The sequence below is a fragment of the Camelus bactrianus genome, chromosome 29 (assembly GCF_048773025.1).
Source record: "Camelus bactrianus isolate YW-2024 breed Bactrian camel chromosome 29, ASM4877302v1, whole genome shotgun sequence".
NCBI lineage: Eukaryota > Metazoa > Chordata > Mammalia > Artiodactyla > Camelidae > Camelus > Camelus bactrianus.
The window spans coordinates 13,045,548-13,063,121 of record NC_133567.1 but is presented as its reverse complement, the minus strand read 5'-3'; the positions used below and the strand labels follow the sequence as shown (position 1 = coordinate 13,063,121).

At 42.1% G+C, this 17,574-nt stretch overlaps 1 protein-coding gene across 10 annotated transcripts in view; it reads left to right on the top strand.

Annotated features, from left to right (window-relative positions):
- Nucleotides 1-912: 912 nt before the first annotated feature.
- NCOA2 (nuclear receptor coactivator 2) overlaps nucleotides 913-17,574 on the top strand; it is a 227,431-nt gene continuing 210,769 nt past the window's right edge. For 2 of the 10 annotated variants that reach the window (XM_074354941.1, XM_074354940.1), the window contains exons 1-2: nucleotides 915-1,696; nucleotides 3,892-3,993. The gene's annotated coding sequence lies outside the window, so the exon portion shown is untranslated. Of the gene's footprint in view, nucleotides 1,697-1,930; nucleotides 2,059-2,464; nucleotides 3,242-3,891; nucleotides 3,994-17,574 lie in introns of those variants that run through there. The other 8 variants (XM_074354942.1, XM_074354933.1, XM_074354943.1 and 5 more) reach the window with 8 other exon arrangements.

The following is a 17,574-nucleotide window of genomic DNA, read 5'->3' as shown; positions in this document are numbered from 1 at the left end:
TTAAAAATTTGTTAAATTAATGCATGGTGAATGCAAATATTTCAAACACTAGTTTTGTGTACAAAGTAAAAGTGGAAGTACTCCATTACACATCCACTCATACTCCCCAGTGCTAACAACTTGTTAATAGCCTTCCAAACATCTTCTATTCATAGTCAAATATACACATATATATACATTTTTTTCTTTCCCAAAATAAAATTGGTGGCATTCCCACACATTTGAGGTTTAAGACACCTTTAAAAGTGTGGGCTTTGGAGTCTGCCAGAAGTGGGCTCAAATCCTTTCCAGCTTCCTGGCTGTCTGACCCTAGGCAAATTACTTCTGTAAGCTTCATTTTTTGGGGAAGGATAAAAAAAAGATAATTACTTTGTAAGGCTTGAGAATCAAAATCTACAATCACTTAGCACAGTGCCAGACACATAGTAAGTGTTCAGTAAACACTATTATTGTTTATGGCAAGTGACCCTTCTCGTTTTAAGACTAAAAATAAGGAAATTTGTTAAATGTTGCTCATTTTTTCTGACTAATTGTATCTAAGTATAGAAGAATTTGCTTTTCCAAGGCATAAAACTGATCCAAATAACATTTAAATGAGGGTTCTCCTCGAATTTTCAGAGCAACTCTCTTGTGTTCCCCAACATTACTTTCTGATGTCTAGAAAGTGGACTTTCCAATGAAAAAAAAACTTTTGTGATCCATGTCGTGAAGAGAAAGCCCAACCAGGTTAGACTTCACACTGTGTGCACTTTTGCTTTATTATGCAGCTACTCCGTGGCCCCCTTTTAAGCTCGCATCGCACAGTCGCGCCCCTACATCCTCTCCTGAGACAGGGCTGCAACAGGAGAAGCCTAGCCTCTTAGGAGCCGAGGGAGAACTGATGGACGACGGGCGCCTCCAGGGCGCAGCAGCAGACGCGGGGCGTGCGAGGAGCGCCCTGGGGTGCAGGCTGCTGGCAGAGGGGTCCGGCCGGATCGCCCGCGGGAGGCTCCTCCCGGGACGAACCTGGTACTTGGCTCTCCCCGATCTTCGCGCGGGGACATCTTCCTCGCCGTCTGCAGCCTCAAGATCCCACCGCCTCTACTCTGCAGCCTCGGCCTGTCCCATCCGCTCGCTTTCTTTTTTGGCACTGCCCTTTGCTCTCCCATGGAGTCATCTGTTTACTCTCCCTTCACTTCTAGTCACCCATAGGTCACCCTCCACAGTCACCCATTTTGTCCCTTCTCTCCTCACTCTTCACCTCTCCCGGGGTCGCCTTCTCAGAGGACTCAGCCGAGAGATGCTGCGGACCCCGCGGCCAGGGTCTGCTCCCTGGAGAACCCTCTGTCCACCTTTACCCCCTCCCCAGGGGCGCAGCAGGCAAGTTTCCGCCCCGTCCTTTCCCCAGTGACAGGACTTGGCTGCGGCCACGGCCAGGGAGGCGGAGGGAGGGACGGCTTGGCTCAGGAGCCCCCTCCCCCGCTCGCGAGCTCGCGCGGTCTGCGTCTCTCCGTAAGTGCGGAGACGCGGAGGAGGACGAGGAGGAGAAGGCGGAGTGAGTTGGCGGCGGATCTATATTGAAATAAACAACCAGGCAGCAGTTATTAACACGGGAACATGGCGGCCGCAGCTTCAGCTACAGCTTCAGCCACAGCTTCGGCGGCGAAGGTCAGCGCCGACAGCAGCCAGCACCTGACAGCGTGACCGACCCGAGCCGGTAACCGCGCCTTCCCTGGGGGCCGCGGGGGCGGGAGGTGGGCAGCGGGCGGGGGGCGCCGCGTCCCCACCCCCAGCCCCGACTGCCCTTCCTGCGCCGAGCCGGGCAGAGCCGTGCGCCGCGGAGAGGGCTGTTTTGTGTGCGGGGACCGCTGCCCGAGTGCGCGGAAAACGGGAGTTGCATCCCGGAGGCGCCGCGAAGCTGGGGAGTTGGGGTTTGGGGGGTGGGGAGGGCGGGAAGCGGCGGGGAGACGCGGAGTCCCTGAGAGAGAAAGGAGGCGCTCCAGCGCTTTGCGAGAGCTCGGGAGACAAGTCCCGGAGCGCGAGGCGGGCGGAGGCTGCAGCCCGCGGCGCCGGCGAGAGGTGAGAGCCGAGGCGCGGCGGGGAGGCCGGGGGTGCGGGCGCGGCCCCCGCCCTAGGAGCGAGGTGCCCGCCGCCCTGCCGGGTGCGGGGGTGGCGCGGACCGTGGTTCCTGCGTCCTCGAGGGGCACGAGGCAGAGACGGGAAGGTGAAGCCCGAGAAGGTGCATTCTTTAATGGAAACGCCAAGCAACCCAGCGGAGGGTGGGAGCCGGGCGAGGGGAGGCAGGACTTGGGAAGTGCTCGGGGGTGTGTGAAGGTGAGGCGCGTTGTCAGGGGCAGCCGGCAGAGTGAGACGCCAGGAGGAGGGGATCCGCGGCTCGGCGGCTGGACCGGGCCCATGTCAGCGCCGGGGGCGGGGGGCGAGGGGCGAGGGGCGCCGCGGGCGGACGGGAAGGAGCTGCGGCGGGCGGGGCGGGCGGCGAGCTTGGGCTGAGCAGGCCGGGCCGCGGTGGGGGCGGGGAGCCGGGGGCCGGACCACGGCGGCGCCTAGCCGGGCTCGCCCCTGACTTAACTTTCTGGGTGCGGGCGTGTGTGCAGGAGGCGCGCAGGGGCCGGGGCTGGGGGCGGGAGGCGGTCCGGGAGGTTCCGGGTTGGCTCGCCAGCGCCCCCTTTTCTTTCCCCCTTCTCCCCGCCCCTGAAGGGACAGGCCCTCTGGGCCCCAGGCGGGAAGCGGGAGGGGCCCTCCCGGCCGGCTCGCGACGGTCACGCCCCGGGCCGGGGTACACTTCTCTCGAGGGTCTCTGGGGGCTGCAGGGGGAGGGGGCCAGGGTCGTCGCTGCGCGCTCAAGCTCCCCGCCCCTCCGCCCCTCCGGGGAGTCCCGGAGGCGCCTCTTCCGAGATCGGGGGTGGGTCGGTCCCTGGTTAGATGGTCCCTCCCTCTTCCCCCTCCCCCTAGTGGTTTCCGGGGCCTGCGGGACCGAGGGGCGGGAATCGGGGACCCGAGCGCCTTGCACCAGCCCGGAGCTGGACCGGGCCTAACGCCGTCCGGGTCTGTCACTGGTAGGGGAAACTTTCCCAAACCGGGGACCGAGCCTACACACCCTCCTCCCCCACCTCGTCCTCTAATCCCACTCCCACTCCACCTTCTCCAAACGCCTTCCCCTCCCACCGACCCGAATCTCGCTGCGTGTGAGTGATGGGGCAGTGAGCCAATCGAAGGCGGGGAGCTGACCTGCCGGGTGTCGGTAAGCCAATTGCAGGGACCGGAGGAAGGAAGGGGGCGGGGCCTCTCCTGGACCAGTTAGAGCTGAGTTGCACGCGGGGCGGGGGAGTCATGGAGACGCCAAGAGCTATCCACTCTTGTCCATCCCTAGTCACCCGCTCCTTGATATGTAGGGTAGTGTCACTTACAAGGGCTCTGACCCGGGGAGGCACGCAGTTCGCACGAGATACTGTATTTCTCTGGTACCACCAGAGACGTTGTCTTAAGACACCACGAAATCTAAGCCACTTACGATGTGGCAGTAACTCTAGGAGGCCCGTTTCTAAAATGGCATATATTGTAGTGATTGCGTTTTGGACCTCAGCGCTCGGTTTACATGCTGAGGATCATAGGAGTTGTCTGTTTACCTCTGCCTCAGTTTCACTCAGCTACTCCAGCGTGGGGACAGTGAAATTTGAGAGAGTACTGTGAAAATAAAGGCACCGGGAAAGCCTAACGTCAATTGATTATTGAGAGTTAAAGACATCATTGTTTGTAATGGCCTCACTGGTTCCTTGTTTAATTAGAACGCTGATTTCCAAAGTGCACTTGAAAGTTCGGCATTTGGGATGACATTTAAAAAAAAGTTGTGGTTTATGGTATGCATTTTTTTTGTATTTTTGCTTTCTTCAGTAAACAAATGAAGTTAGGAACCAAAGCATCACTGTTTGAAACCTAAAGCGTCGGTATTTAAGGAGCAAAGCCAGTCTAAAGAATATTTGTCTACAGAAAAACGTGAGTAAAATGTAGTTTGCTAGATTACTCCCACACAAAAGATTCTTAAAAGTAAATTATTTTAGTGTGCTTAAACACTACTGAATGGTACAGTGTGGGGGTAGTTTTCTGGTTTTTGCAAGGTCAGGAGGCAACTTTGGTTGTTTTACGCTGTTTCTTGGGTACAGGGTAATGACTTCCTCAACTCTTGACTTTTAAGAATGGAGAAGATAGGTCTTGACTCTCTGTAAAGATCACAGGTTGCTCCGCAGGAATAGCAGTCTTTTAAAAAGACAGCAGCTGCCACAGTGCTTGTGTGTGTGTGTGTGTGTGTGTGTATATGTATATGTATATGTATGCATGCTCCTGTTCTTTGTTGGTGAGGTTAGTGCACACTGACAGCAGCAAGGCTCCTTTTTCTCAGCTGGAATTTGTAGAATCTTGGGGAGTTCAAAGAATGAATAATATTAAATTTAGAATGCATCTATTCATTTTGTGATAAGTGTCCCATGAATTTAATCTTGGGAAGGGTTTTTTTTTTTTTTTTTGAGGCATTTTATGTGCATAATATTTATGTGGACTGATTTCTCAAGCTTGTAATAATATTGGGTTACTAAGAAAGAATTGAGTTTATGGGGACTATAGTTTTAGGGAACAGTATTCACCACACCCTACAAATGTGTTCTGTTGTAATAGACCATTTTCAAACACATAATGTGAATTCCCAATCTAGTGTAATTTGTGTAATTTTGAGTGTTCTTGTAGACAGAAATTAATTGCATTTTTCTATAGCCCTTGAGGTGTTATTTTGGTGATAAAATGATAAAAACTGTGGAGATAAAACAAATGGCTGCCAGAATTAGGGAGTATTATAAATTAAACAACATTCAAAATTTGACATTCAACCCCCCCGCCCCCCCCGCCCCCATCATTAGTTAATGTAGTTACTGATGCCCTGTCTCTTTTGTATGCTCAAGAGCAACACATTATTTTACTCATTCTCTACAACAATCCTTGAGAATGTTCTCAGATTCTTGGTGGCAGTGAGTAGCAAGTCCCCTAAAGCCTGGCTAGGGGGGGAAAAGCCTCTCACGCATATGGAGACATCTAGAAAAAGATGTGCATGGTCAGCTGTGATTCCATTGTGTGCTCTCAGACTGGATCTGCGCCTTCTTCCCTCCTGGGAATTTCAGTCTTAACAGAGGAGTTCTTTGACTTTTAGCTGTCAGAATACTGAAACAGAGGATAGAAAAGATCTCACAAATTATGAATTTAATATTTTTTAGATAGTTTAGCTTCTGATTTTAACCCTTCATTGGTTAAATATAATTTACATGACTTGCTCAGTGTCAGAGGAGCATTTTACTAGAAACCTAAAATGTAAGGATCAGATGGGGGACTTGGGCTGTGGTGAGAGTGCATAAAGGAGCAGAGCTCCTTGGTTGGCTTTATCTTTAGTTATGTCTTATTAAATCTTTGCAAACCTCAGAAGCAAGGACCTATGAGCAGTGTTTTCATTACAGACCCTGTATTTAAGGATTCAGTACCTTAGCTCTAAAATCACATCAGGTTGAAATGTGACCCATAATTTGACACCTTGGATTTCTTAGAAAAAATTGTGTTGTATTAGGTTTAAAAGGGATTCTTTTAAGCAGCCCTTAGGATGTTGGGTACCAAAAAAGTAATAAAAGCATCTCTAAACAGTTTTTCTTGAAGATTTGTTTTCTGAAATACACAGTGTGTCCTTATTTGATATTTTGACCATTATATCATGATTGAAATTATATTTAAAAGCATAATTATTGCTTCACTATTCTTATGGCAAAACTGCTATTTAAGAAATTACTTGCTTTTCTATATTTTGTGTTTATAGTTTTGTTTGGTAATTTATGTTATTATATGCTCTATCATTTTTAAATTAAAGAGAATAGGAGGGAGAAAGTCAGTCAGTTGCTGTAAGCTGTTGGTCTTCTATTGCAGTAAATCATGAACTGAGCAGCAAATCAGGATCTTTCCCCCTAATGAAATAATCATGGACAAGTTTACATACTAATAATGAAAGCCATTTAAGGAAAACAGAACTCAGTTTTTAAAATACTCTTTCATATCTCAACCTAATTTTACCTCTATGCCTTGTTTTCCTCACAAAAAAGATTTTCTTAGCATTTGTGTTTATTTCCTTTTTTGTTTTTTACAGGCTTATAGAAGGATTTATAAATTGCAAACTGTAGAACGAATATTTTTTATATTACTCTTTAAAGTCTATTAAAAGTAATGTTTGAAAAAGCTGTACAATACAGTGTTAGTGTTCCAGACCCTCAATTCAGGCAGTATAAGAAAAACACATACTTTATGAATTCTGAATACTAATTTCTAAACAGAGGTGAGAATGTGACTTTTGTGGACATTTTAGAAGCTGGTGTAGTTTTCCTGGCTGTTGTAAAATTGAGGCAAAACCAATTATGAAAAAAGAGTGGAAATCTTAAAGGTGTGCTATGAAGGTATCTGAAATTAAAATTCTGTGTGATCTGCAGGTAGGTCATAATAGTGTTGGTTCTGAGGGCAGAGATTTTCTGTGTTTATCCTATGAAATGTTCATCAGTGACCACATTTCTAGCTTCCAGTGGTTGATGACATAATGCAATTGTGGACATGTTGATTCTAGAACAATTTTTAGTCAGTTCCCTAGTTTGAACTTTCCAGAGAAGAATTAAATAAGCAGGAGACCTATGGCAGTATTTGACTTAGCTACTTTGGAAGCTTTTGGACATAGAACCTTTTAAGTAAGGAAAGCTGCTTACAGGTAGACATTATTAGTGATAATTAAATAGTTATTAATAGTTAAAAGTTTCTGAGAGACAAAACAATTTTTACTTTGGGTGTCAATTGAGAGATACATGGGGAATTGACATTAGCATGTTGATTCTGGCAGAATTTATGCTTTTTAGGCAGCCAGTTATGAACTGTTAAGAGTTCCCAATGGAGTTCCCCATGGCCAACTTAACTCTCCTTTTGGGCTTTTTAGATCTTGTTTTTGCATTCTTGCCTGTTTAACCATTATTTCATTCATTTGCTCTGTTATTTATTTGATGAGTATTTGAGTGTCCCAGCGTTGGCAGTTTACTTTTATAGTATAAACCGTCTATTGCAAATCCTGAGACTGAAGGGGGAAAACACAGTGGGTGATGATTTTTTTGGTGGGGAGGAGGTGGAAAGGGACATGTTCACCTTAATTTTCAATTTGCTTTGATACTAAAGATCTGCTCTTTTTGTGTGTGTAATTTAAGTTGTATAATATCAAATAATTCTGCCTTGATTTGGGTTTGGGTTTTCTTTTTCTCCCTGAAAATAGGATTATAATGTTTATAATAAAAAGGCTATTAAATGTCCCCATTGCCTGATTAGCTTATGATTGAATAGATTTCCTTTAATGAAGGTATGAATATTTATAATTAATTTTGTTTGATTTCCCCTGAAATCATGTTGTGTGTGGTCAGGGTGGCATCTTTAGTTGGTGGAAGGTGACAGAGCCGCGGGTCAGGGACCTCCCAGTTCTCTGGATTGCCAGGGCTTTATTGGTGCCTTAAGGCTAACGTGTTCTGGGCCCTCACCACTGGGGGTTTTAAAAGGACAGGAAACTCCTTTGCATAGTCTTTTAACAGGTATTCTGCTGTGGTCATCAGTTTCTCTAGATGTAACTCACTCACTCATGCTCTTGACTAAAATGTCAGTCTTGGGAGAGTGACAACAGTACAATGTGAATGGTGACAGCAGCTCCTACCGAGTGCCACTAGTCTGTTAGGGGCTTTTCGAGGAGTGCTCCATTCTGTCCTTGCCACAACCCTAGAAAAGAGAAGTTACCCCCGCTATTCAGAAGGAGTGGAGCTTAAAGGGGATCAAGTCACTGTGCGTCTGAGCAAAACTTCAGGGAGAAAAATTAACCTTGACCAATGAGTGGGGACACGTCATAAATATCTGAGGGACTGGTGAGTCAGAGTGCCTACCTGTTGGGATCTGATAAAGCAGATGTTCGCAGGTTTTTATAAGGCTCTGTCTAGTTGTTTAGTCCATAAAAAGGATGAGTAGATTTGAATACATCCAGTCCTGCAAATTATGTAGGCCAGTATCTCCCAAACTGTTGCCCCAAGGCAGACCTGTACCTTGACAGACGTTACTTAAGTTCTACAGAGAGCCTGCAGATTTTGTAGTCATCGGCCCAGTGTTTAACAATTCCTAAATTGCAGGGTTCTTTCTCGTCTTTTAACTTTGAAAAAATAAGACTGTAATGGATGAAGTAAAAACAGGTGACGTTCATTGAGTGCTCAGGAAAGACCTGGTGCCTTTCCTGTGCACTCGCGCTGCCAGTGCTCGTTGTCATTCCTCCTCACCCTCCAGGAAGTGGAGGTGCAGAGCTGACAAGCAGCGTGCCAGAGGTCACACAACCAGAGTGCTGGAGAGGAGTTTGAACCCAGGCCAGCATCGCCCCTTAGCCCTGCCTTCTTACCTGGTGTTCTTGTTAGCTGGTAGGCTAAGGTGGCTCTGTCTTACCCAGAGCTTTGTTGAGGTAACACAGACGTAATTCTCCTCTAGGGAGAGGGAAAAGGGTAGGAGTGTATTTTGAAAAAGCACATTAAAAAAAAAGGTTTCTTCTGTACAGCACAGGGAACTATGCTCAATATCTTGTAATAATCTTTAATGGAAAAAAAAAACTGAAAATGAATATATGTATGTGTATGCAAGACTGGGACATTGTGCTGTACACCAGAAACTTACACATTGTAATTGACTATACTTTAATAAAAAAAATAAAAAGGGAAAAAAAAAGGACATTCAGGTTGCCTATTGTTTCTTACAATAAGAAGCTTAGAAAATAAGCTCAAGGAAACTTGATTGCAGGACATAAGGTAGAAAATAGATGGAGAGAGCTCCAGGTATGGATTTAGGAAGGAGGAAACGCGGGTGTAGGTAATCGGCTTCTTGTCTCTTTAAAATATATTTAATTCAAGTACGTTTAACCATTAGGTGGTGATTGTGTGATGCATATTTTGCAGATTTTTTGCAACCCGTGGAGCACAGGGGACTCAGTGTCGAGATATTGTAGTCCCGAAAAGAGGCTGATAATATATTCAGTCATCTGACTTGTGCTCTGCTATTTGTGGAATTCTTCTGTCTGCTCAGTCGTTTGCAGGGAGCAGAGAGAGCTTTCAGGGAACTCTTTCACCTGTGCGTGTGTGGTGTGTGGGGAGCAGCAGGCACTGCTTTTAGTGTTCCAGCTGCTGGGTCTGAAGCCCTGTTGTCAGAGATGAAAATGTGACGCACAGTATTTTCTGTTATTCTATCCAGTGTGTCTACAGGAAATGTGATCCCACATCTTCCAAGGCTTAACTTGCAGAGCATGAGGGAGTTCTGGAAGTTCCTGTTGTTGCTGACTGATCTCTGCCTATTGAAGTACTTGTCTAAATGAGGATGGTCTTTTCTAGCAGATTATTCCTATTCATAAAATCAGCTCATGAATCAAACATGAAATGACTTTCCTTGCCTTTGGTGGTACAGTAGCATTTGTAAGAATATTTCATATTAATTTATCTTGAAATTTCTAACTCTGTTGTTACTATGCTAAATAATGGAAAGCTTTCAGTTATTGTCAAAACGTAAATTGAAAAATTGAATTGCGTAACTTAGGGGAACCTATACCTTTACCTGAGTCATTTCTAGGCCATTTCTAGAGCCAAACTCAGTGGAGAATTTAGAAGTTAACTTGATAACAAATTTTTAAACATGCATTTTAGATGTGCTTGTGTATATATTTAAAAGTCGATTTTTTCATAAGTATGTTTATTAGGTAATCACCTCTGGTTATTTTTGGAACATGGGTGGCAAATTCTTTCACATATTTTTGATTCTTAAAGAATAGGGAAATTCCTTCTTAGAAATCTCAGTGTTAGGAGCGCATGAATTTTTACCCATTTGACATAATAGCATTTCTTTTTTTTAATTCTTATTTTTTATTGAAGTGTAGTCAGTTTACAATGTTAGTTTCAGATATACAGCAGAGTGATTCAGTCATATATAAACATATATACATACATACGTATTTTTTCAGTTTCTCTTCCATTACAGGTTATTACAAGAAATCGAACATAGTTCCCTGTACTACATAGTAGGTCCTTGTTCTTTATCTATTTTATAAACAGTAGTGTGTATCTGTTAATCCCAAACTCCTAATCTCGAAATTACAGACGCTGGTTTTGATAGTACGGAGCCGGGCAGTGGTGGCTTGCGGGCCTTTGAGGCTATTCTCCATCCTGTACCTGCCACCTTGTGCCTACCGCCTGTTGTGGACATTGTGTCAGGTGTGCTGTGCTTGGAGACCAAGCTCCACTTTGGATGGAATGGTAAATAATGGCACAATTTAGGACTGCCTCAGTTGGGTTTAAATCTTTCTAGACTTCTCTCCTCTGCCTCCTTTTATCCTTATTCCCTGACTTTCTCAGTTTCCTAAAGTTGAAGATTGGAAGATGGGTGGCAGTGAAGGAACACAATCAAGATTATGGGGAGTCTTACTATCATTAAGTATTGCGTGCATGGTCATGATGATCTGCAGTTTCCCTTTTTACTGAACAGACTGTCTCTGCTACCAGCACTTGGTGAAGAAGCTAGCTATTTGTTAAGGAAGCCTTTTGGTTGAGAACAGATCACTTAACAGGCATGGTGCAGTGATTGGCTGATTTGTTACTGGACGTTAGTCTGTTGCTGGCCTACATTGTGGTCTGGTGGACTGGGGCGCTGAGCCTCTGTTGTCTAGTAGGATTGAGTGTTAACGTTCCCTAGCTTTTCTGTATTTTATTTCTCCCCTGTTGAGGGATATTGTTACAGACTCTAGATGTCAAGTGGTCAAAATGGTGTAATTGGAAAATTAAGATATTTAACATAGGTGAAAATGTTAGCCAAATTCTTAAAGCCCTAGGAATGCCCACCTCTTTGGAGTTTCTGGTAGTATATTGTATTTTTAATTTTTATAATTCTGAGATTCATATGTAGCGTTCTTGTTGCTGTTTTAAGTAATATGTATTAATATCTTGATTTCTTTAGGTTTTTTTCTAGAAATGTGATATAAAAATATTTATTCCATTAAGAAATGTCATTTGATTGTATTCTGGCACCCCCAGAATCTTTTCTTGGGGACCCCACCTCTTGGGAGGAATTTTAGAAGTTGAATTAGAAAAAGAGCACGTAGGATGAGAAATGTCATCCTTGGGAACCATCAGGCTAAGTTGAAGTGTTGCTGTCTTTTCCTTTAACAGAAGAGGAGGAAGGCTAATTATTTCTGACACAAGAAGTGATTCAATATGAGATACAATGAGCAACAGTTCTTCAATCCAACAGAAGGCAGTGGTCTTAAACTATACTTAATGGGACTTTAGTTAGATGTTAAGAAGAACTTTCTGATAAAAAATTTAAACTTTTTTTTTCAACCAGAGGAAATTTGTATGATTTAAAAATAAGTATAATAATGATTAAGTGTATAGTGCCTATGGCTGGACCTGTCACCTTGAGCAAGTGATTTAATGTTTCTGAGTCCCAATTTCCATTTTTGTTGAATGGGGATTATACTTGTTTGCCTCAAAGAGTGGTGAGGATCAGAAAAGAAAGTTTAATTAGTGAAGGCAGAATGAATTAGATGATTTTAAAGAAATCTTCTGGTAAAGGATTCTCTACTTATCACTAAGGAGGATTGCAGGGCGTTAATCTTTCTAAAATTTTTCTTTAAATTCTAGAATTCTTTTTTTACCAGATAGAGAAAACCTGTGGCCTCTTTCTGTTGTTTTCCTTTCCTAGTCATATATCACTGTGTAGAACTCTTGATGAAATGATTATGACATATATTTCTGGACTGTTTGTTTTGCCAGAAGCATTTCTAGGGAGTTAGCCCTGAAAGCCATTCGTGGTATGGGTAATAATTAACATGGTTCTCTCAGAAAGCACCAGAATGGTGCTGCTTCAGCAGATCATTTTATAGATTAAGGCAGCTTCTTGTTAAAACGTTCTGCTTTTTGTATGCTGGAAGCATGGATGATAGTTTTTGGTCTAAGTCTCTAGTCCAAATTTTAGAGTACATAAGTAGTCTACTGTGTTTATCCAGGTGGAAATTCCAGGGTCTCACTGTGATTACAGAAGTATGGGTGGGTCTCTGCCTTTTTAAAGAGACTCTTAGGGTTGATCCTGAAAGATGAGGTAGGGAGCCAGACTGAAGGTCCCCTGGTCTAGGTCCTGAGGCAGGTGGGAAACCCTCCTCCTTCCCACCAGGAATCTCAGTAACCTGAGAATAAGAGGAGAGTGTGGGAAAATCAGCGTGGAGACCACGGACAAGGCCATCTCTTGTCAAGCTGTGCGTGCTCTTGGTGCTCACTCTTACATATTGTGACGTTTCTCTGTAGCAGAAAGATGAGAAAACCAAATACTGAAGTAACTAATGACATTTTATGTACAACCAGCCACAGACTTGGTGTCTTTTGAAAAAGGCACTTCGATTTTTAGGATAAAATGAAGGTAAAATCTTTCAAGATCCTGTCATTAAGTTTTCTTTCTAGTCACTCTTATGAGATGATGTCACTGAAGGGCAGAAAAGTAAAATCTTTCTTAGAGAACCTACTAAAAATTTGTGGAATGTTCTGTTGGAAGATGTTAATATGCCAGCAAACTTTGGAGTTCTGTGAATACAGAGGTTGGTTGGCTTATTTAATTAAATAAGTTAAGTAATTAATTCTCTGAAATCTGTTGGGGCCACACTGCCTGGATTATGTGTGGTCTCCCTTCATCACTTGAACAAGTGTGACCTTGTGCCCAAATTTCCTTAAATGTCCCCTGTTATTATTGTTACTCTGAATTGCCTTCATTGGTCAGTAGTTGACATGTATTTGGTATCCAGTAGATTCTGAGTAGTTATTTGGGATTGTGATTCAGAGTAAATTATTTTAAATGCAAATTAAGGAGGGTTCAAGGAACCATTTAGGAAGTTAATTCTGAAGATTAGAACCAACTAGATATTCAAGACTATTTACGGTCAAGCTTTTTTAAACCACTTTCCTTTATCAAGTAATGCGTGTTCCAGAAATGCAGAAGGTGATGCAGCGCTCTGTATTTCTGAGTCTGTAAGGATACATTATAAATTGTTTTGTAATTTTCAACTGTTTAGAATAAATGTGCTACTCCTCTGATTACAGAAATGGTTATTATTATTATCACATATTGTTTTAACACTTAGTAGGTCTAATTAAGTTCTCGGTGGGTGGGAGTACAGAGGGAGGACAAAGGCTATAGGACAAAGGCTATGTGAATGTTGGTCTGCAGCACTCTTGTCCTTGTTAAATCCATATGGTTTCATGGGAGTTGGAAGTAAAGCTGGTAGTGCTGTTTCATGCAGAAGACTGAGAGGAGGGCAATTGAAATCAGTAGAGTTAAAGCTCCTAATGTTTTGGAAAATTTGGGGGCAGTGTTTTTAAAACCACTTAGAGGTGGCAGAACACTTTAATTATCATATTGAAAATATCAGAAATATAAAGTACATACAATTCACATTTCATTAACCTGGGAGACTGAATGCTTGTTTGCCATATCTAAGTGTTGTTCTTAAAAGTGGGCAACAGCATTCTCTGCAGAGATATTTAGATTTCTCAGAGGAGTACCTAATGGGACATCAGTCTTGGAATCATCTGACTGGTTTTGATTATAATTTAAAGCCCCCTTTCTTTGAGAAAATTGCTATATACGACTTGAATGTTATTTTTGATCAGTTCAGACTGTGGCTTCAAATACTGTAATTTTATCAGGAAAAAAAAATGAAGCTCTTGCTGAGAATGGTTGGACATAATTCACCAAAATCTGGTATTTGTTTTTCCTGGATTTTGAATGTAATCCTGTAAGTAGATGCTACAAAACCACCTCAGTCATCAAGGAAAGGAAGTCTCCTGAGCTGTTCTCTACCTCAGTGGTCTTCATTTTACAGTTTAGTTAAATCTGGTCATCATAATAGTTCTGTTTTCCATAAGGGTAAGTTGACTGAATTTTTCAATATCTGTTCTGTTTCATAGATTAATTCGTATTTCACAAATTATAATGGAGGATGCCTGTATTTACTACACAAATGGAGTACTATGATTTCCCCAGAGATGATGGAAAACTTTATATAGCTAAATTCCCTAGTGGGGAATTTCCAGATCCACAGGGAGAAATGAGGTAGTTCCAGGTACCAGCGAAGAACACTGAGAAGCTCTGTTCATTAAGTTCAAAGGAATAAAATGCCTTCTCTTATTAGGAGAATATGAGCAGAGCATTTGCGAATAGTATAAAGGAAGCCTCTAGGTTGATTGCAGTCCACCTCTACATTTAGAATATAGCCCCTTAAAAATGTTTGCTTTAAAGGAGTCCAATTTAATTATGATTTATAAGTCTCAGTAGCCTGTTATACTTAGACTGGTATCTATTACTTCTAGTAAAGCTTCTGACATGGGTCTCCCTTCAGGGAGTAATTAGAGAAGGACAAGATAATCCCACGTCTAGCTTCTCCTTGGTGAGAATTTTTCCTCTTAGGTCTGTCTGTTGCAACTTCTCATAGGAAATAGCATAACCTCATTTACTGCCAGTCCTCTCCATTTCCCAGTACCCTGGTGGCTTGATGAACTTTTCTGGAAGCACACACCTGTGTGCAGTAGCATCTGAAGGAACTGTGTTTTGCTCTGGATGCTCTGTCTGATGTTTACCTTTTCAGCTAGATGCCCCTGAATTGGATATGAAGATTTACTGTCTTTCTACCACTTTCCTTAATTTTTCATATTTGTTTTTAATCTTGAAATAGGAACATTTATTAGTAAGTCAAATGAGCTATTCAGTCAGAGCTGTGGAAATTGCGGAGTACCATCTGTGTCGTTTGTGATGTGCCATATCAACTCGCATTTGAGCTTTTAGCAGGAGAACTGATATAAAATTGCAAAGCATTATTATTAACACAGCTGATCCTATAGTGGATCAAGGTGAGAAGATGAATCTCAGGGACAAACTGCTTTTTTGAATCTGTTGTATTAACCCTTCTGCAGCATGTGATGTCATTTAGTAATTTACCAGTTGGTATGCACCAGTTTGCTATCTTGGTATGTTGAGAAAGAGACGCATCCATGCTTTGACTTGGCTCAGACTCCCTTTTACAAATAAACTGTAATTTTCATTTAGAATACCTTCCTTTCCTGGTTCATATTCTGAAATTCCTGATCATAATATCTACTGGCTGCGTATGTGGTATACAGTTGGTGGGCCTGGAGCAACAAATTCTCAAGCCTTCCCAACGTGGAATATGTGTGTTCCTTGGTCTTCCATGACTTTATCACATTGGGGCTAAGACTACTTTGTTCCTTTTCTTGCTTGTTGAAATGAAAAAAAAGTATTTAAAAAATTTTCCCAGTTTTATTGAGATATAATTAACATATAATATTGTATTAATATGATATACAACATGATGATTTAATCTATGCCTATATCACAAAATAACCACCACACTGTCTAGTTAATGTCTATCACCACACAGTGTTACAAATTTTTTTTCTTGTGATGAGAACTTTTAAGATTTACTCTCAGCAGCTTTCAAATATATAAACAGTAATGTCAATTATATTCACTATGCTAGATATAACATCCCCAGAATTTATCTTATAACTGGAAGTTTGTATCTTTTGACCCCCTTTGCCCATTCTCCCTGCAGTGGCACCAGCCATCCCCTCCTCCTCTGCCACCTCAAGAACCACCAATCTGTTTTGTTTCTATGAGCTCATTTTTTTTTTTTAAGATTCTACATGTAAGTGAGATCATACAATATATTTCTTTAAATTATTACTCTTAGCAGAATGCCCTCGGGATCCATCTGTGTTATTACAAATGGCAGGAAATCTTTTTTATGGCTGAATAATATTCTGTTGGAGGGAGATACACTTATATATATATAAATGTGTATATATATATAATATATATAATGTATATATCTATCTCACTTTTTTTTTATCCATTTACCCATCAGCAGGCTGTTAGGTTGTTTGCATGTTTTGTCTATTGTAAATATTACTGCAATGCACATGAGGGTGCAGATATCTCTTTGAGATAGTGATTTCATTTCTTTCAGATAAATACCCAGAAGTGGAGTTGCTGGATCATATGGTAGTTCTATTTTTAATTTTTGGAGAAACTTCTGTATTATTTTCCATAGTGGCTGCACCAGTTTACATTACCATCAACAGTGCACAAGGGTTGGTTCCCTTTTCTCCTAATCCTCACCAACACTTGTTGTCTCCTGTGTTTTTGATGCCAGCCATTCTAACAGCTGTGAAGTGACATCTCATTGTGGTTTTGATTCGCATTTCCCTGATGATTAGTGATGTTGAGCACTTTTTGTTGTACCTTTTGGCCATTTTTATGTCTTCTTTGGGAAAATGTCTATTCAGTTCCTCTGCCCATTTTTTAACTGGATTATTTCTTTTTCTGTTGAGTTGTGAGTTACTTAGATATTATGCATATTCACCTCTTATCAGGTGTATGATTTGTAAATATTTTCTCCCATTCTGTAGGTTGCATTTTCATTTTGTTGATGGTTTCCTTTCTGTGCAAAATATGTATTTTAAATACAAGCCTCACAGTATGCTTTTACAACCCTTTATTCCAGCCAGTTTTTAACCCAAAGGTTCTTGATTGTGGGCAGATTGAAAGCTGCCATCTACTCCTGCCAGGTGGGCTTCCTTGTAGCTTATGTGACATTCACTCTGAGACCCATTTTCCAGGACTGTGGTCCATTGATGATTTTCTCCCTTCCTGATCTTCACCAGGATTTACTACCCAGATCACACATTTGGCTATTGATAGCTTATCTCATGTTCTGACTTTTTGTGTGTGTATTTAGGTTTTGTATCTTTAACAAAATTATAAATTCCTTCAGCAGCAGCGGCTTGGGATAATGGAAAGTGAAAGGAATTTGGATTTAGATGTTTTGGGATCACTTCTGGCTCCTCTCCTGAGTTGGAGGCATAGGCAGGTTAGTTTTCAAAAATATTCCCATATAACTCATGTAATTCACAGGATTTTTTGACTAGTAAATGAGAAAATACAGATTAAATGCTTTATAACCTATAAAATGCCATTATAAATATTGGTGGTAGTTATGGGCACATTTAAATATAGCCATGAAATCTTAAACTGTACAGTATCTGGACCAGGTTTTAACTTTAAATGAGAGTTTCAGAAGCTGGGAAATGTCAAGTAAAATGTATTCTATTTAAAAAAAAAATCATCTAGCTCTGATCCCTGTGCTACATACATCATCACTCAGCTTCAGTTTTGCATTTCTGTCATTACCTCTATAAGCTTGAATAACATAGGAAACAATTATTTTACATTTGGTAATTGTGTGGTGGGTGTTGCAATAACACCCCCATTTTCATCTATGAGGCTGGAAAAGAAAATATGAATATACTTTCACATGATAAGTATTCGTGTGTCTCTGGCACTAACATGGTACCTTTGTAGGGCTCTGCATCATCACAGGCTCCCAGGATGTTATCGGTGAGC